Source organism: Corvus brachyrhynchos, unplaced genomic scaffold (genome assembly GCF_000691975.1).
Source record: "Corvus brachyrhynchos isolate BGI_N302 unplaced genomic scaffold, ASM69197v1 scaffold14, whole genome shotgun sequence".
Lineage (NCBI taxonomy): Eukaryota > Metazoa > Chordata > Aves > Passeriformes > Corvidae > Corvus > Corvus brachyrhynchos.
This window is the reverse complement of record NW_008239110.1, coordinates 14,996,172-15,016,891: the sequence shown is the minus strand read 5'-3', so window position 1 is coordinate 15,016,891 and position 20,720 is coordinate 14,996,172. Positions and strand designations below refer to the sequence as shown.

The 20,720-nt window shown below is 40.1% G+C and overlaps 1 long non-coding RNA gene across 3 annotated transcripts in view; it reads left to right on the top strand.

Annotated features, from left to right (window-relative positions):
• Window positions 1-20,720, top strand: part of LOC108448028 — a 97,713-nt gene that overhangs the window by 9,977 nt on the left and 67,016 nt on the right. For all 3 annotated transcript variants that reach the window (XR_001863809.1, XR_001863811.1, XR_001863810.1), the window contains exon 2: window positions 13,712-13,788. This is a non-coding gene — a long non-coding RNA (uncharacterized LOC108448028). The remainder of the gene's footprint in view (window positions 1-13,711; window positions 13,789-20,720) is intronic.

Here is a 20,720-nt window from a genome sequence, read left to right as displayed (position 1 = left end):
GGACAATTTGAAATAGTTGTTGGGTTTTTTTTTGTCTGTTCTTTCTTTGGGAGTCAGTTTCCTCTAGCAGAATCTGATTGTTCATTCAGAATAAAATTCTTCTTTTTGACCTCATAGGCCAGCTCTGTTCTTATGAGTATAGTGTTAGACATAGTAATGGGTCGGAGAGCAAGAGACATGCTACACTCAGGTACTAATGGCAAAATTCTCCCTAAATATAGGATGATCTAGTCAATCCCCACCGTTGGGGACAGTGCCTGCCATACACCAGCCTCTGGGTTGTATCCAGGAGTTGGCTGGTAGAGTTCTTGTTGGCTTGGACCAGAGCTGCTGCCTGCTAGTGTCATGCTATAAACACCATAGTTACTACTATTACACTCCAGACTTTGTGCCTGGCCCCCTGTTCAGCGTTCTGTACATGCAGCTGTGGAGGAATGCAACAATGATTGTAGTACCTGTCAGTGGGGCTGAAAGTTAAGAGTCCTGAACAAGGCGTTGCATGTCAAAATTAGAAAAGCTCAGACTTAACAAGGAGTCTGGTCCTTGTTAGGATTGTTTCTGGGTTTTATTTTATGCTCCATCTAGCTAGGACCAGGGTTCATAATAAGAATCTCCACTACCCTTGGAGGCTGTCTTGACCACTAGCCTACAATATCAGCCACTTGTGCTTTTTCTTTCTAGTCCTTAATCATGCTCTGTTTGCTACAACAACAGTATTTCAACATGCAGAAGGCGAAGTAGGCATCTCTGCATGTCCACAGCCTTGTGGCATGCTTCTGGGAGATGGGGAATGCAACCTTCAGCCCCAAAATGAAATGGGAAAATGCACCAAAAATCCTTTTCCTGGAACAAATATACTCACCACAAAGGTATCATAGAGAGAAAGATGTAGAAAGTACCAGTTGGCAATTGGTTATACAGAGTCTGGTCCACAGGTTCTGGCATGTGCTTCAGCCATTGTAAAGAATTATTTTTCATTCATTCCTTGTTTTGCCATGGTTTTCTTTAGACAGTATCAGTTGTGGAACTAGACTGCTCTCAGTTTTTAAGCAGAGCTCAGAGTTATGTTGTCTAACACTCCGAGTTGCTTGATGTCAGGGAGCAAGCACAGGGTAAGAAATGTATTAAATCTTCTATGAAACAGCTTAATGTCAAAATTTTATTTTTCCTTACTCCAATGGGAAACAGTGCAATAGCACAGCAACAAAATTAAACCTGAAAGTAAATGACTACAGGTCTGAGCATAAATTTGTGGGAGAATGTGTTAAATATATTTGTACAGCTGTGCATACAAAAGATCTGAATTCTCCTAGCAGCAGTGTCTGGACATGAAGTTTTGATTTAGATTGTGTTCCTCTGGGCACTCTGTTCCATATGTATATAAAGCTGAATTTAGCAATTAAATGGAATTTCTGAATTCTGCACCCATAATTGCCTACTCGTAACAAAGTACAAGATGGGGTTTGGAAATTCTGTGTTGAGGAAGATTTGATTCCATATTTCCAGTTCTAGCATTTCTCTGGTAGCTTGAAGTCTGCAATATATCAATTTGCTGTATTATGCATAGAAAAAAGTCTGCCTGAACCTATTAGAGATATGAATTGCTATATCCATAACTAGATTATTAATGCATCTTTATACAGCATTACCCGTATTCTGTCATATCATAATCATGATTCATATTCATATGATTCATAAATATGATTCTGGCATATCTTAAGTACTTTTCAAGTATCAGCCCTGATTTGTCTATTATCTGTTTGGGTCAACAAATCTATGTACACATGAACAGGAAAACCTCTTCTTAGCATACCTCCTGAAAATCATTGCTCCAAGCACATAGATCCTTTTCTTAATCTCAATGAAATTTTGAAACTTTAATAAATTTTTCAGTACATGAAGAATATCATGTGATCCCAAATATTCCTCCAATCTTTAAAGTTTAGTAAGCATCTGAAAATTATTGGTGAAGTTCTCACCCAGTACCTATGCAAAACATGATTAGGATGCCTAGAGTACTTTGCTAATGGCTGACTTTTCCACTACCTAGTTAATTCTTCTCCTATCATGGAATACCTCAAAAGATTTTATGGGGTAGTTTATAATATTTTGCAGTATTTTTTTCATATATTTGACTTTAGAAACAAACTATGAAAACTATTAATATAACTTAAGAGGTAAAATGCCCATGGCATCTAACTTGGTGTCTCAGAGACTTGGGCCTTTCCAGTTCTGTAAAGCAACATGATCATGAGTTAGTGAGATGCAAGTTTTGTACACAATCATGTCTTGAATTTCTTGTTAATAAAGTTTGTGTTTGAAATACAACCAGTCTTTCTTTTTTACTCAACTTTAAAAAAATCTAGTCTACAAAAAAATCAGGATTTTTAAAAAAATTTGTAGGATTAGTTGCAACCTCAGCATCTATTATCTTTGTAAACAAGTATGTTTACTATGTCATATGTTAAATAAAAACATCTTGCCTTTTACAAGATGTCTTCTCCTATTGACTTCCAACTGAAGCACAACAAAAATGCTAAAAAAAATGCTCAATAGCTGGATGAGTAGCTGTCCACTTACTCTAGAGATCAATAAAATGTTTGGCAAGGAAAACATGAACTGAGCACTAACACTCATTCACATGTCAAAGCCAAAATAGAAAACAGTTCATAATGAAGCACAAGGACAAGAGCGCTGGAAAGGCATCCTTGTAAATATGTGCTACAAAACTGTACCACACTCCACCTTCTCTGTTGCTTTCATGTGCAGCTCAACCACATTTCAGTAAAACAGTGCCCGAATGCTACTCTGGAATGTGTATGGCTTCTGCAAACAGATGCAGAGCCAAACACCAGCCCCTGTCTTAGTGTGTATTGCACAGCTGGAAGAACAATTGCAGCTGCTATGAAAAAGCATGTGTTTTTCTTACTGGTTTATCTAAAAATTTTATTTATGGGGTGAAACTGTGTTTTAAATGTGCATTTGACCACATTAAGTTTTGCAAACTATAGACAATGTGAATTTGATGGTGGTGTTTAAGTTTTTTGAAGTCTTAGCTGTATGACATACATTAGTAGTTAAAAGTGGTTAGTTCAAAATCAAGTTGTGTAGAGATCTGTAAATTTAAGTCACTGCCTGACATGTGGATGCCCACCTACTCAGAAAAAGTAGTCTGGGGACCCAAACAATGTCATAATCCTCTATTACCTGCCAAAAGAGATGTGAGGAGTATGTGCTGCACTGTCAAAATCTCCATCTAGAGAGAGTCTGAGGTTCATAGGCCAGGCTGGATGGGACTTACAGTAACCTGGTCTAGTGGAAGGTGTCCCTGCCCATGGCAGGAGGGTTTGAACTAGATGATCTTTAAGGTGCATTCCAACCCAAACCATTCAGTGATTCTATGATTCTGTGACTCTATGAATCATGGGAAGGAGGCAAAAAGAAGAAAGGAGGACAAAAGGAGACATTTCCTCACCCTCAAGGCACCAATAACACCTGACCTTGCCCCATATTCCACAACTGGAAGTTGAGCTGAAAAAAACAGTTATAAAAGGGACAACAGCTGACAAGCAGGAGCCTGTAAATCTTTACAGTCTCTGAGGCACAAGCTCCATGAGTTTGGCATTCATTGCACTTGGCCATTTGTCAGGGCTGCCTTGAGGGGTGTGAGGCACTAAGCAGGCATGGGAAAAAATGCAGATTTTAGGGACATGGAATTTCAGAAAGAGACCTTAGACAATCACATGCATAAAATCTACTTATTTTCTAAAATTGAGAGGGATTGACTCTGATCTAAATTCATATAAGGAAAATATTAAAAATGCAGAATGGTTCTTAATTCCTCCTGAAATAAGCAAAATTGAATGTGTTTCAATCCCTTCGTGAAATCTAGTCCTTTTTTTCCCTGTACACATCCATTGATGGCTTTAACACTTATGAGACCTTTGCAAGCAGGTATGTAGTCATCTCACAACTACAGTAAAGTTGATAACAGAAATCATGATCCTCATTTCGTGGGCAGGGTAACTGACTCTGAGATATTAAGACCAAACCATTGCTCTAAAATCTGAACATGTGCAGGCATACTTAATAACAAATAGGTTATGGACTGAAAACTTCAAAGTATTACTTTAGGTCTACGGAGATAGATGCCCAAGTCTGAAAACACTGTTTAAGTTAATGTTGAGTTTCCAAACACTTAAAGCATTAATAGTAACATTTATTTATCTGAATGTGTTTAATGACACCCTTAAAGTTACTTATTTTTTAAAATATTTTTTCTGTGAGACAAAGTTATCTTTTTCAGCAGATTTGCCTTTTGCTTCTTCTAGAAGCAGAGTTACTTCTGGGCTAACAAATTTCCATTTAATAATGCATGAATTTTCCTTTCATGAAGCTAAATAGTTTTTCCATCACTTGTATTTCAGTATTTCTGAAACCAGGTGTTAATTTTCAGGGGGATAGGAGGTTTCCAAGCAGCTGCCAGGACTAATACAGCAGCCAGCAGTAAACGCTGAATAGGCTTAGGTACAAAATCTATACCATCTGGTTTCAGGACTCCTTGGCCAAAAAATGTGAGACCAGTTCCTTTCATGTCCAGAAATCTTCCTGTTCGTTGGAAATTGTGAAATGGATGTTACCTTTGCATTACCTTTCAATTCTCAACTCAGAGGAAGATTCAAATAATGGTCTTAAGAAAACATTGCATAACTGTAAAACAGGAAACTAAATTATGTGCTCAGGTTTCATAACAAGAAAGATGAACACTATTTGACAAGCTGAGATCAAAGTCCTTGCTCAGCTTCACAGCAGTCCAGTTTTCCAAGCTGCTGTTTCTCAAAGTCAGTGATAGCTACCAGTGCTCAATGCAGAAACAAGGTCCCTCACAGGAATGATCTCTCTAGACCAGTGAGTCAACAAGATACAAAATTAAGCCCTTAAGGTTTAAGACCAGGGAAGTAAGGCATGAGGTCCATTTTGGCTGGCAGTGAGGAAATATTTTTGGTTCCTTAGGTGTCTGTGAATACCAACTATGTTGTATATAAAGAATTGCTGTACTGCAATTGTTGATAAAAGAATGGCTTCAGAGTGGCTTAGTTCAAAGATGTGAGTATGAATGCATAGATATAGCTTGGGCCACTCTGAAGATAACTGAGGAGATCCAAGCAACAGAACTTCCTCTGCAGACGTGTGGAAAAAGAGTGTTTCCTGCAATTTTTTAAGTCCAAATCATTTCATCCTCTCTTTCAGGCAGTCATTTACAGCTATACATAATCCACAAGGTCACTTTGTTATCAAATCCCTGGAGGTACCAGGCTATCATCCAATCCAAAGAGTCATTAATATCTTTTAGCTTTTTATGTCTAGGTTACACATTAAAAAAATTGCATATCGTAAGAAACCATACAACCCTATTTTTCTTTTACTATCACTACTGCTTTCAACACACTGATTAAATCATTGCTTTAAGCAGATAATTAAACCCTTTTGAGAAGGGACTGACATCCAACTGTATTTGGCTAGAACAGAGAATTATGATTCCCCAGTCCATAGGCACTATCACAATGCAGATAAAACTGCAGTGGTAGTGCTGTCGCATTCCTGGTAACCATGAATTTGTCTACACTGCTGTATATAGCAAGACTGTCCTGAGCTCCATAGAGCAAGCTGGAATAGCACTATCATCTGACCTAGTAGTAGGTTTAATGGGAGACAGACTAGCTGGAGGGCATTCTGAATTAACAATTTGACATAGCCAGACTGTTTTATAATGCTGTGTAAGTAATTATTTCAGTAAAGGCAGTGATTTTGCTGTGTTCGTGCTGTACAACAATAGTGCCAGTATAAATCTCAAGATAGCACTCAATGTACTTTAAGAGAGAACTTTAGTTACCTTAAAAAATTTTGGAAGGCTGTGGTCCAAAGTTCCACTTATCTCTGAATGTACGATAAATGGCTGATCCACAGATAGTTTTCTGGTTTGCATCCATGAAGCATCTGTAAGTGATAAGTTAGACAATAGTGCACTGATATTTTTCAAAATGGCAATAAAACACACATCAAAATAATAACCAGTCACTGCCTAACCAACTATTATATCCCAGAGCAGTTTTTCCCCACTGTTGAAGCAGTAGGTTCCACACATAAAAAGTTGGACTAATCCACTGACTGCAAAACCCCTTGGAGAAGAGACATGCCACAAAGTTCAACCCAATTCAACAGGCTTTCCTGTTACTAATTTTAATCTAATTAATAAATAATTTCATTATTCATTGTATTTATTAGAATCTTCCTATTTGACTGTTTCTGATATTATGAAAGGTTCAGGGACTAAATAATACCGAAAAACATGGGTCTTTGTTTCACATTATATGGTCTAGTTCCAAAAATTCATAAATCACTCTTGGTACCAGAGAGAAAATACTTCAATTAAAGGAAGAACATGCTTCAGTCTGTAACCAAGAAGGAGAAGCAGCACAAATTTTCGGTCCCACTCTTTTTCACTGTTAACAGTCAGAGGGAATACACTCTGGAAATCAATTTTCTTTTACTGGAACTTGATGTGGGTAGTTGCTTGATGTGTTCAGCTTCTGTATGGCCCAGGTTCAACAAGACACTTAAAAGCGTGGCTGACTTTATTCATGTGGGTATTTAGGTATGTGCTTAAGTACCTTGTTGAATTGGGGCTTATGTTAGGTCGTAAGTATTTACTAGGTCAAGTATCCAGGCCAAAAGTTTCTCTGTTTTTCCTAGTAGCACTGCAGGTAACTCCAGGCACACAATAGATTTGGAAGCACTTCCAGTGAATTTATCAGGCGATGTTACCCAAGGCAATGGAGAATACATTCTCGTTCTGTTGGAGAAACATACTAATTTCCCTCCTCAGCACAGACTCTGCAGACTGCTGAGAGGATGTACATGGGCCAAACTTTAAACATACAGCATAATAGAGTAACATTTTATTTAAATATTTAGGCTACTGCAGTATCCAGGAATTCAAGCTAGTCTTATGCCCCACTGAATTAGACACCGCGCTCCAAGCACTGCACACCAGGGCGAAGTAGCTGGAGAGCAATGTATTTGCCACAATGAAACACTTACCAAGATAAATCAAAAAGCAGAAAATTTAGGAAGGAAAAATAAAGTGAATGACTGCTTTTTCCTCCTGTAACTCTGGCTATTAGCGCAGACATTAGCCTATCTAACCTACAAGTGAGTAAGTTGTTTAGGAAACACAATGATTCCAAGCATTGAGGGAGTATCACTGAGCAAAATTTTTCTATTTCCTTGGAAGAGAAAATGCGGTTAAGATGGTGCTCTAGTCTGCTCTTCAGCCCTCTGATACTGAATTCTAACTCCATGGCACATTGTAGACACAAAGGTATGTGTTGTTCAAGGCCCTGTGACAGAGGAGACGATGACTCTTGCAGCTGCTGGCTGTTGCAGGCACCATTAGGAAGTCATAGAGTCTGGCTGGGAAAACCGGTGCCTTGCTCAAGCTTTGACAGTGTTTGGAACTCATACTCACTGTAAGTGAACCAGGTTCACTTCATTTCTCTACCATTTTCTCTGTATAAACCACAGTATCCCACTGTGTTTTAACTTTATTGTCCTGGCAAAAGCACTTCCAAAACTTTGAATTAGTGCTGTTTCTGGCTAAAAGACTGTTACAGCTCTACCTAATCAATCTGTGTATGTAGAGGAGCTGTCAGTGTACACATGGCTTTAACAGAGCCTAAACACATGGAAAAGAAAAACCAAGGAGGTATGAAGAGGGAGCTGCAATTCCCAAGGAGAGTAGGACAGAACCTGGGGCAAAATTCCTTGTGAAACCAAGTTTTACAGTTCCATTGCTCGCTTACTGCATAATTATCTTCCTTGACTTGCTTTTCTTCAGCTGTAATCAACAGAAGTGTTTCTCGGTGTCTTGGGTTTGCCTCAACATCAAGACTTCAATCATTTGTTTTTTCCCAAAGCAAACTATTTTATGACTGACTGCTTCTAAATAGTTCACCAGGGCTGAATGGTGGTCTTGTAAGTTGTGGTGTCTTTTTCTGGAACCAACCCCCCCCAATCAAAATAGCCTGATTTTAACTTTGTGAACTGAAATGTCATGTCTTCCAATTTTCATACAGACTGTCTGTAAAATTTGATTCAGAGTGTCAGTTCATATTATAGAGTTTATTTTCATCTTGGTGGTATGAAAAATCTTTGCTGTTTCAAAAAAGCCACAAATATATTGCCATAGATTTTAACAGTAGTTATGTACTGTTAACATTGACAAAAAATTAGTGGAGACTATTTGAGCCGTGTTTCGTTTTTAGAGTAAATTGGATACAGTGCTAAAAAGGGGGAAATCACCACTAGGTTAGAAAAACTTCTGTCTTACATCTCACTCATCTTCATTGTGTTTTATTTCACTAATGGGATCCATATATATTTTGAACTCTAAGATTAATATAAACTGTGAATGTCTCTTGAGGAGGGGGAACACAGAACAATGAAATGAGAGAACAGAAAAAGAATGAAGTTGAAAATTAGGCCAGAAGATTGAAATCAGGACAGATTTAAATCATTCTTTGCTATTTTGTTCATCTTGGTTGTCTGATAAACTACCAAGCAGGACAAAGTTCAAGAGACTTGATATACTGCATGTTAAGTCTTTGTTGTTATAAGGTGAACTCCTGTTCTTCAGCTTGCTCTCCTCGTCTCCCACGCTTGTTGTTTTAATACAGAGGAAAGTTCAACTCCCCCTGCTTAACTCCAGTACCTCTTAATGAGGGAACTGTAACACTATCCAGTCATCCCACCACACAGCAATCAGAATTTCATTGCTTTGCACAGCTTGACTTATGTCAAAAAGGATGGTTAAAATTCACCCAAGTCCTGGAAACCTCCTGTTGAGTTAAACAGATCACATCTTAGCTACAGGAGGATTTTTTGTTTGTTTGGTTTGGGTTTTAAATGGTCAAAGGGCAAGAAGCATTTTCTGCAAAAGCTGTTTCACATAACTGGTTCTTAGGATGCTGGTATCAGCAAGATGATTTACACATCATATGGTTAAAGAGACAAAAGCAACAGAGTTTAATGTGCCAATGAAAAGAAACATAATTTACAAAAAAGTCTGATTATACAAAATGTGTCCTCTAGCCTATTGTAGTTAAGAAAATCTCTTAGAGCATCCTAATAGATTATCTTTGACAGCATGGGCTTTACATTTACAAAAGAGCACAAATCAGAGCAGAAGTCTCAAAGACAGAAAACTTGAATCATGGGAGACAATGTTATTTATGGGCAGAAGCACTTGAACCACCATTCCTGCAGCCTTCAGGACAAGCCTCATTGAAGGCTCACATACACATTATATGGTTATTGCAATTGCTGCAGGAGAAACAACAAAAGTAAGCATGTGCAGACACTTGGCTTGTGCTTACTGTAGCTCAAGTTGTACCTTCCAAGAGTTTTTAGACATACTCTTTTTTTCCTAGTTTGTTGCTTCAGTGAAACTGAAAACTCTATTGAACTGTGATATTACTGTATTGCATTACAGGAAGCCTCCAAGTTTATAGAAATAGGAATGTCTCTGTGATGGGGGATGAAAGATTCATGTTATCCTTGTTTACAAGACAGTTCCAAGGATATCATGAACTACTACCTCTGAAGTAACAGTGCTAGGTATAATTTTCTGTGTAAGTAGAGTCAGTACAAGGAGATGACATTTAACAATGGTAGTTCTACATCCATAAAAGATTAATAATCTAGAGAAAGGATAAATTGCTTATAAGCAACAGTCCTTTCATTTTAAAATGATGACTCAGTTACAGGGAATGACTGAGTAGGCCAGTCTTCTTTATTCTGAAAAATAAACCACCAAAGGAAAATAGAAGGAGTTTACATAATCATAAGAGGCATAGAGGTGAATAGGGATCAGCGGCTCACTATTTCCTCCAGTGAAAAGCCAGCAAAGCATCAAGCAAAGTCTGCATATTCTGATCCAAACAAATGTGACAGCAAGGGTTTTCTTGCAGTATGGGCAGCAGTGGATGTTGTACACAGATGGGTTTGAGGGCACACTACACCAGGTAATGGAAGAAAAATCCTTTGCAGAGTATTAAATGCACAGAAACTATACCTGATTCTGGAAATCTCTCAGCTGGCAATTGTTTAAAACTGGGATTCCTCACAGCACACTCATTTGCTTTCTCTGTTCTTGTTTTTCCATTGTTGTCAATGGATTTCCCCCTAAAAACATACTTCATTCATGTCTAATACCAGCTGCCCAGCCAGGGCTAAGGATGATGAAGTTAAAAAATCAGCAAAAATATAAGAGTCATCAAAGAGGAAGAAAGCGTCAAAACTAGAATGTGTGGGTGGGGCAGAGGCATGCCAATAATATCACCACTCCTTCAAGGCATCCAGCTCAAAACAAAAGAATTGGCATTGCTCAGTGGTGGTCTTCCCAAAAGGAAGGAACAGAGTGAGAGAACACTAGTGATGCCTTGAAGTGGCTACCTGAAAACAGAGGCTAGACAAGATTAAGAGAATAAAAGCATGTATTTATTTGAAGGGCCTTCAAAGGTACACCCTGGGTAGTCAAAAGCCTCCAAGGGGCTCCACCCAAGATGCACACTGGGTCACAGGTTTTTCACACTTTTGTAAGTTTGGTCCATTTGCATGTCGGGGTTAATTCTCCAATTATAATTTCAGGTAGTGATGTAATTACCCCAAGTTTGCTCCTCCTGTCAGAGGCTTTAGTTTACATATTTTGGGGCCTGGGACAACAAGGTGTCCTTGAGTCCAGGCCCAGAGAGGGTTTGTTATGTCTAACCGGCATGAGAGAACAGTAGCTAACAGTCTATATGGTGTTTCAGAGTTACATACTAAGCAGTACAGGATTTGAAAAATATAAAAGTTAAAACCTAAGGCATCACTAGATCCCATCAAGTTTCCTTCCCTAGAAGCTGTGAACAGCCAGCATAGACAGGGCCAGGAGGAGTTTGACAATAAAGTCTTGTGACTTTGTGGGTCCTCAGGTGTGGAGGTTGTAAATGAGAAGCTGAGGGAAGAAGTGCAGACACAGCCTCAAGGACTGAAGGACCCAGGTGAGCTGCAGGGTTGTGCACTGAATGCACATATATGCCAGAGCCCCTCTCTCACTGCAAGTTAGGGACTTTATAAACCAATTTGTGCAACACTAGTCTACATCCCTATGCCAGCTCCACATTCTCCCTGAATACTGCATAGTCTGCACTCATTCTGTGCTTTCGTATTTATCAACAGCTCTTTTAGATGAAAAATGTAAGCACTAACTGGGGCCAGTCCATGTTGGGCGGGCAGCATCATCCATCCCAGTCCTGGTTCTCTTGGCACATTTCTCCCTCCACATCTCACATGAGTGAGGGCTCACACTTTCTGAGGTGAGTAGAGACTCTGGTACTCATTAGCATGTCCAATGGTGTCTGTGAGGAGAGGGAAGAAGAGGTAGTACAGTGCACACCACTGATGTGCAGCACAGATAAAATCTAGCCTTCCAAATGGCTGAGACTTAAGCAGTACAGAAACAGGCCAATCTGCCTCATTTGGTTGGGAGTCACTCTTTGGTGTGAGTATCACCAGGAACATCACTGTAGCCTATAAATAGGAACAAAAATATAGCAGCACAGTTCCAGCACCTCAGAGTTCAAAACTCAGTATTTGTACAAGATTGTATGTGGATGCTTCAGGTGTTCCGAACTCTTGGGGGCCCTTGGTTACTGTCACTGAATTTCACTGCTCCCAGCACAGCCTGGAGGGATTCCCCTGGGGCCAACCACAACACAACTTCACTGTTCCCACAGAGAGGCAGCCATTCCGAGAGACTGGCCCCAGGTGATCTCGGAGAACATCCCAACAGGTGGCATCCCACAGCCTTGGTCTCACCACCTGGTTTGCCCAGACAGGTCTCCTGCGAGGCAGCTGTGTCAGGGAGCATGCCATGAGCATGGTTTCATGTCAAAGGTTGTGTAGACATAGGCAAAGTGATTTACAAAGCCAAGTGAAGTGAGAGCTAAGTCTATTCAAATATCAGATGCCATAATTCATCCTGATTAGCCTGGGATGATTCAACAGCTGTAACCATTTAGGCTACAATTCAGAAAGGCAAATACTTTAATCTAATGCTAGCAGGGGATTGCCAAGGAAAGGGAGGAACTGAAAAGAAAATACATCAATATTTCAAACTTCATCCTGGAAACAAAATTCCAAAACTTCATTAAAATTCTTATGCTGAATGTATAAAATATAACTCATTTGTACCAAAAAAAATTGTTCCAATTTGTTTAGAAGGATCAAGAGCAGCCGGGTTGAATGCAATGTAGACAAAACTTAGATCCAAGAAAAGTGATGAAGAATGCTATTATTCAGCAGTTCCTTATTGTGAAGGCATCTAAAATTTTGCGGGCACCTCTGTTATGCCTTTTCATTGTCTAAAAGCTCCCTAAGTGCCTGCACAGCCACAGCGGGTCCTCTGCTGTGAGGCGTGTTCTCACTTATGCTCTACTATGATGCAGAAATAAGGATGTCTCTCTGCAGCTCCAGTCCATTACAGCCTGCTTCCAGCACATGTAAGTGTGCTGAGGTCAGCACATAGCACAGCATGGCCAGCTACTCACAAAAACATGGCCATGCCGGCAGCAGCTTTTCCTCTAGATGCTCTGGCAAAGGACATAAAAGAGCACAAGATTAATGTAGCCTGTAGGAGTCTGACCATGCAGGTGAGGTAGAAGACCATCTAACTATCAATGTAATGCAGCTGAGTCATTGAAATGATATTAGGGTTGACTTAAGCCTTAAATATGTAGTGCTCTTATGGGCTAGTTACTAATCACTATTAAAAAAAAGAAAAAAAAAGGGGTCAGGTAGTGTCCTTCCTTCAATTGACAAGGTTAGTTACTAGTCTTCAATAAAGACCAAAAGGAGACACTTATGTAGCTCTGAGCTCCAGCTGGGATGGAGACTTCCCAGAGCAGCCAAGTCAGTAACTGCAGCACCACTGAGTGAGAATGTGCCGATACAATCACTGATACGAATGCAAAGAAGCTGTTAGGTCCTCTTTCAGCCAATTTGTTCTCATAAATTGTTTACTATTGTTAAAGTAAACAGGGTTTAAGACGAGCTTTCTGTCAAGGCAAAGTGGCTAGTTTTGGGAGGCAACTGGGATTTTTTTAAGGTAATTTGATGTAAGCTACTTCTGCTGAAATATCTGGTTTTTTAATCTGGCAGAGAGAAAGTCAACCACCTATTTGCAGTCAAAAAGAGTGGTTGGGCTCAGCCTCCTAGGTGTTCACACTTGGCATTAATTGCTCTGTGCAAGTACAATGGCCATGTTCACACTACTTCCTAGCTACCCTGCACGATTGTTTAATTTTTTTTTTAATGAGGTACCTCCCCATAGGTAGTGCGATATCAATGTACTGACATCAGTATAAATGTAGAGGTCTGTGTTTTGTGCTACACATGCAGTATAACTATATAGCTGCAGGCTTGGAAGGTCTTCCTACCAGGAAACATTTCCCAAGTCTGCAGCTTCAGAAAATCAGCAGTTGCATAGTGCAATGTTAAAGCAGTACATTTTAAAGGGAACTGGGCACCTTACAATCGAAATAATCTAGGGGAAAAAAAAGAATTACTGAAGACTAGGAAAAACTGAATAGGTTATTTCTTTTATGTTTAGGAAACTACAGGAAAATTTAGCAGAAGCAACTTGTGGTACACCTGTGACAGTACCGATACACCTGGGAGAAGAATCGGGTAAGAGTTCCAGAATAGCAACAATGTAGATTACATTTTATATCCTCTTATGAGAAATGGCTTCCTTCATAAATTGTGTTCTTAAAAATTGAGCATAATCTGATACATGTAGGGAGAGAAAATCAGATGTGACACCAACAGAACCTGATTTTTAAGCAGACTGTTTCAATATTGGTAGGGAAATTTAAATAAAGGCGTATTTTAATTTATTGAGATTATTACAGAACTAATCCTAACCACTCAGTGTCAAAATACAGGTGATCCAAATTATCAGATTGTACTTTGAGGGTATGTTCAAGAAAAGTCATTCAAGTAGTGCAAACCCAGCTTAGTGATGTACAGCACCACACAAACTCAGAGACTGTGCTGACTCAAACAGAGCAAGGTTTGATGTCTCTGCACAAGTTTCATGGTTAATGCACAACCTGAAAATTTGCTTTGGATGATGAAAAACTGACTGTATGTATGATATGCTGGGGGGGAAAAAAAATGAGGTTCCAGACTCTGACCAATCTAGCAACAATAGATAAACTTCAGGGGTTCGGAGGACAGCTGAGGTTTGAAGTAACTTTTTACAATCATCTAATATACTCCCCCTGGTCAGAGAAGAGTCAGCTAGAGCAGGTTGTCCAGAACCTTCCCTGGTCATATTTTTAAATGTTCAAGGATGGAATTTTTCACAGCCACTCTGGGCAACCTGTACCAATGTTTGATCATCCTTACCATAAAAAAGGTTTTTCTGTGTCTAAATTAAGTTTCCTGTACTTCAGTTTGCACCTATTGCCTCTTGTCCTTTTGCTGGGCACCAGTGGGAAGCATCTGGCTCTCAACACACTACCTTGTTCCCCTATTCTACCCTCCTAGTCAAAATGTTTTTCCTAATCTCCTCCCAAGCCCCATTTTGTGCCCACTGATCCTTCTTATATACTTTACCACAAAAGACAGATATTTGGCTCTGACATCTTTGTTTTTCTGTTGTTAGTAATCACCCTTTTTCTTTGTCAGGAAGAAACAGGCCCAGCGCCCTCAACCTCTCCTCAGAGGGAGATGTGTTCTGGGTTCCTAACTTGTTTGGTAGCCCCTCTAGTCTCTCTCCAGTTTCTCCTCCTTGAACTGCGGCTAAAATGAGATGCTGTATCTCAGGTATGGCCTCCCAAGCACCAAGTAAAGTTTAATTCTAACTTTCCTTAATTAACTAGCAATGCTGCTCTTAGTGTAGTCCAATATGCAGCCTGCCTCATTCACTCATTGGTTCTTCAGTCAAATCCTGTCCTTGCTCTAAAACATAAATACCTAACCATTGTTTGAAATCAACCAGTAGGTGTAATGACATAGAGAACCTAGGCTTCTCTTCAAAGATAGACCCCAGAGTTCACTGTTTCATGTTTCAGTGGCAAACTGATTTCCCTCAATATATGAACTTCACAGAAAATAATAAACTAATTTATTCCAACTGAGCATTTCTGAGCCAGTCTGATAATTGGCATGCCTTTAGAGTTTACAGACTTATGGTGCTGGTCTATGTGATGGGTCAGAGCAGACTTTTGCTGTAAGAATGGAGCCCATCTGAATATCAAAGATAAATCATCCTTAGTCAAGGAGCTCAGACAGTAGCATGAATTCCAGAATTGGTGTGTGGTATATGCAAGATCTGTTTATCTCCAGAAAAGTATTTCAAAGCCAGAGCATGAGTTTAAGAAGTATTGACATGCACCTCCACCCATCCCTTCAAAAACTCTCACTCAAAACCCAAACCTTCCACCCTGGCCTAGATGAGAAACCTTGGCTGAAGGCCCAGCAGTTCTTGCAGTCAGCCTAAACCGGGCTTGGGTGGACCCTGAAATGAGATACAGTCTCTCTCTTTTCATTATGATGGCAATGGTTTAAAGATAAGCAGCGAAAGAGAAGAAAAATTAGGATAATTTTATTCAAGCTGACTGTTAGGAACTTCAAGAAAGGGCTGGAGAATGAAAAAATAATAATTATCTTTTTAGAATAATGAAGAAGGAGTAAATTGAGAAAATGACTTGCATCCTCTGCAAAGCATTTAGCAGCTTCCACTCTTAGTAGCTTTAGTGGGAAAGGCTGTATTTTGCCATCTGCTCCCTGTGTCTTTAGCAAAACCATGTGCCATCTGAAACACTGATCTCATGCTAAATGGTCACATGCCAACTATTGTGATGATGTCTGATCTGGCTGCCCAAGTGGAATTGCACAACAAGCAAGAATGGAAATAAGTAGGTGTTTAAAAGTACTTGCGTTCTTAAGGACATGGTTGTGCAAGTCCTTGACTCCTTGAGCTATGACACTGTTTCATAAAACAGCAGTACCCAGTGACACCCATCCCCTTGACTGCGAGCATGGCCATAGAATCATCAGCTTCAGGAGCATTTTCAGTACTAGAGTGTAAGATGGAGATGCTCATCTTTTGTCTCCCAAGGAAGAAAGAGTGGTCACATTGAAGCAGCATAGACAAAACCTGGAGCTTGTGTCTATCATGGGATTACAACCAGGAATTGTACCATGGAGTTGGACAAATCAACAGCCAAGGGCAACTCCAGCACAGATCATACCCCCACCCACAGGGCACAGTAACACATGGTCTGTAGCAGGGGCCATTCACAGCCCCTAACATAAGGGGTAAACCGGGCCCGGGGTCTACCCAGGGACTCCAGTCAGGAGCAAAAGGAGAAGGACCTGCAGGCAGAGCTGGAGACAAGCTGCAACATACAACTGAGGGATCCACCAAGGACTCCAGATAGCTATGGAGTAGAACCAAGGCCCTTTGTGGAGGCAGGGCTAGAGATAGTCACACCTAGCTCAGGACAGGCCAGAGTGCCCATTCATGACTGTACAGAGAGCCCCTGGGCAGAGGAAGTGTGGGTGAACATCTTGAGTGAGGCCAGCTGGGGCCACTAAAGCCTGTTGGTGACCTCATATGGCCCTGATTCCAGGAGGAGGCATTTCACTGTGTTGTGGAAAGATGCCATCTCGAAGAGCAGGAGCAAGCTGGAAGGACAACAGCCCAAGCAGAAAGCACAAGGTATCAGCCTGGCTCTCCTCATTCATGGGAACTAAGCACATGGGCCCAGAGAGGCCAGATCTTGTTTTCAAGGAATCATTAAAAGTTGTCCTGAGACCAGCTGATACCAGTAAGGCCTCACGATCCCTGTTGTCGACAGCTCATTCGCATAATTCATGGCTGCCTCCAATTATCTGTGGGAGCTTTGCAGGCCGGACTCTTCACTTGTGAAGGAGGTTCCACATGGGCAGGCACTTAATGAACAGATTGGATTATAAACACTAGCTAATCTTTCCCACATGTACACCTGAAGAGTATCACAAGTGACAGCTGTTTAAATTTCCAAGGAAATTAATGATTCCTAAAGAGGCAAGACTTATCGAGGCTTTGACTGGGCCTGATAACGGACAACCACCAAAGGGCAAATTGTTTATAATAGTCTATAAGTGCCTCATTCTATGGGTTCATCTTGGAAAGTTTTATTGACATGGTCCCTTTTATTAATGTTTGTCCTGGCAAAGACTAGAACAGCTTGGTTCAATCTACTGATGATATTAAGCTACTAAGGCCTCTAATGAGCACCTCATATCTTCAGGTCACAGTCAGTTTAAAATGGTTGGTACTGGGGCCAGGACACCATGGGCTCAGCTGAACCCTATGAGGCGCCTGCATTGTGGCTGCCCCAAGCAGCGCTCACGTCCTTGCAGGGCTCATCTGCAAGACTGCTGAAACATTAACTCATGTGTGGTGACTCATTTGCTGCATTCACAGTTTTGAGATTTGTGGGCTCCTGAGGGCTGGTGGGAAGAGGGTGATCCAGGTTTACTGTGAGACTATAACCAACCTTTCCTAACAGACCACACATGGAAAAAGAAAGCCCTTTCTTCTGTCCCCTTTTGCGGGAAGCCTGTTCCTTTACTTTAGGGCACAAACCCTCCATCAGTCACCCTGGCGTTCCTCCTTCCCAATGAAGCATGTCACAGGACAGACACATTCACATTTCCAAGGGGACTTTTCAGAGCCTGGTTCTATTTCAAAGAAGGCATCATGAAAAAAGAGCATTCATGTCAGCCTGTGAAAGTGGCAATATGGAAAGATCCTTATTAAACTCAGGGATGAAATAAAGTGAATTAGATACAGCAAATCATTTTCCTCGTGCTCCGAGTAATGCAATTCCCACACAGAACTGGGTAGCTATGGGATCATTTAGAAGTTCGAACTTCTCTTCTTGGTCAAGGAGTGTTTCAAAAAGGAGTGTGGAATTAATTTAAATTCAAGACTACAGACAAAACAAATGGGCCACAAATTGTATATAAATCTCTTCTTGCTTAAGAATAACTCTGTGATCCATCACTGAGTTCACTTGCTGAAGTGTTTGGCCACAGCAAGGAACCTGTTCCTCCTGCCACACTGGTGTAAACCAGAATTGATTCATTTGAAACAAATGGATGAAGGTGATGGTTAAAGTCAGACTAAAGCAAGTCAAACTAGGAGGAGTCTGACTGCTGTTTTATCGAAACCTATGGTAATATTACTGTCTGGCCCACTGCACTCAATTAAGCCTATTTTTATGTATGTCATATATTCTGCAAAGCAGTTCTTTCCCAGTTTATATTCATATAATTACACTTACTCTGCCTGCTGAAGAACTCACCCAGTATTTTCAACTTTAATTTCTGACATTCATCATCAAAACTAGTTGAGGCCTTCACTTAAAGAATATTGAAGTCTTATGTGATTGGAAAAATAATTTCTGTAAAGGTTATTTCTTGTGCTTTCTCCAACTAGCACAGCATTTTTCCTGGCAATAAATAAGAAAGACAACTAAATCACTGAACTTACGATTGGATTAATAAATAATGGATATTTTAAAATACAATGTTCAGGCAAAAGATGATCTGTATTCTCACAGTGCACGTGCATACACACACACATACATCATTTCCTCCGTTTTGTTTTAGGAACTTGCATGATTGGGATTTTTCTCGAGATGTTGAATATCTGTCACAGAGAATGTTCTATTATAATCATAACATTGTGATTCTATATTAGGAAAGGAACTCAATTTGTGGGACATGTGGAGTCGTTAGTTACATTTCAAGCCTGTTTGCTTTCATGAGGTGAAGAAACCAAGGACAGGCAGTCTAAGGAGGAGATGTTGCTAACAGGTAGTAGAACTGCTCTGGTCAGATTGATTGTTTACTAACTTGATGCTGTATTTCTAACATAATAAAATTTCTGAAGAGCATATGCAAAGATACGGCTGTACATGTGTTCCTCAGTGGCTAATGCAGCACTTTTTAATCAATTTTTAATGCCTCTTCCCTTAAATAACAAAGCAACCATAAGGAACACTACAGAATGAATGCATGTATGACATCAGTTGGTTTAAGGCAGACAGGGGAAAGGCTGAAAGCATGTAGAACAAATCAGACTTTTTCCTGAGCTGCACCTTGCTTTTTCTTTCCGTGATTCTTACATCTAATATTCCATGTTTGTTTTGAATGAAGACTCTGACCCTCACCTTGACCCAGGGAGGCTGTATCCCCAGAGGTTGGAAAGAACAGATTGGCCCACCTGAATATCAGAGATCCACTGACATGGCATGCAGGAGAGGAAGAAGTGAGGAAAGGGAGGATTACTTCCCTTCTCAAAATGGCTGTGCAACCTTGCCACTGTCATCAGTGGTATCACAGTCCTGGTTTAATGCATCTAGGTTTATAATACACCTACACACCACTCCAGGAATTTCTTTCCTTTCAAGGATCACTGTTCAGATGCCTACACCCAATTCTCAAGGTCAGGTAGCTCTATCTGGCGAAAAACTTTCTGTGGTAGACAGTCCAACAAAAAGAGCAGTGACTGCATCTCATGGATCCCACTGGGGCCATAGATCTGGGGGAAAAAAGAATCAACAAAACCCCCTTCTTACAGGGCTAGAATTTTGCTCAAATGGGCTGAGAGAACATTTAAAAGTTTGTGTGCAACAGTGCCATCTGATGGGCTTACTCTAAAGGGTAAACAAGGTGACAAGGCCTGGCAAGCTACCCTCAGTCCTAAGAAAAATTAAGTGACCTTTCCAAGGAATTATTTTGTAGCCTTTTCCCATGAGCCTATCTCAAACGACTCTTTAAAATAAGGTTATGGGTTTTTTTGATAAAAGTTATAGGGTTAAGATAATTTTCATGGTGAGATATTTGATTTAGTACCGTGGAACATTTTGTTTGAGCCACTGCAGCATAGGAAACATACAGGTCAAGTTAAATGCACTAATTACTTGGTAAAAGACTTCAAATGAAATCTCAAACCTGGACACAATAAAAGGGAGTTGAGGGTTCAGATGTCTCAGAAAAGCTGGTGTATTACAGGGCAAGACTACACAGCTACATAGAATAACAGAAAAGAAAAAAGGAAACATTCTGTAAGTTATCAGCATTTATATGTCCATACCCCTTTCACAATGTAGATGTCTGTGGGCTTCATCTTTTCACAGTACACTGCCCTGAAGTAGTTGTTAGAAATTTGTAGGACAAATAGGTTTAGCTAACAAAGTTAACACACAGGTTTAGGGTTTTTTTAATCAAATTCATTCTTCTCCAAGACTCCAGTCAGGTGATTTTGTTTTGGAGAATGAGGCATGTTTATTACGTGCCTAATAAATGTAGAAATGACGCTTCTGAATTTCAGACGTAAGTTCTAAGTGCTTGATGTGACTACTAGACTGCCTTCTCCTAAGCCTCTTCTTCCTAGAGTGGATGAAATTTTCATTATGGTTATTAATTTTGAAAAGATTGTCCTTCTAAGATCAACTCTAAATATAAAATTGACCTTTTAACTTATTTGCATCTTCATTACTGTGTTACAGCATAGGTAAAACAAATTGATTTCCCCAGGTCTGAATTCCTATGAA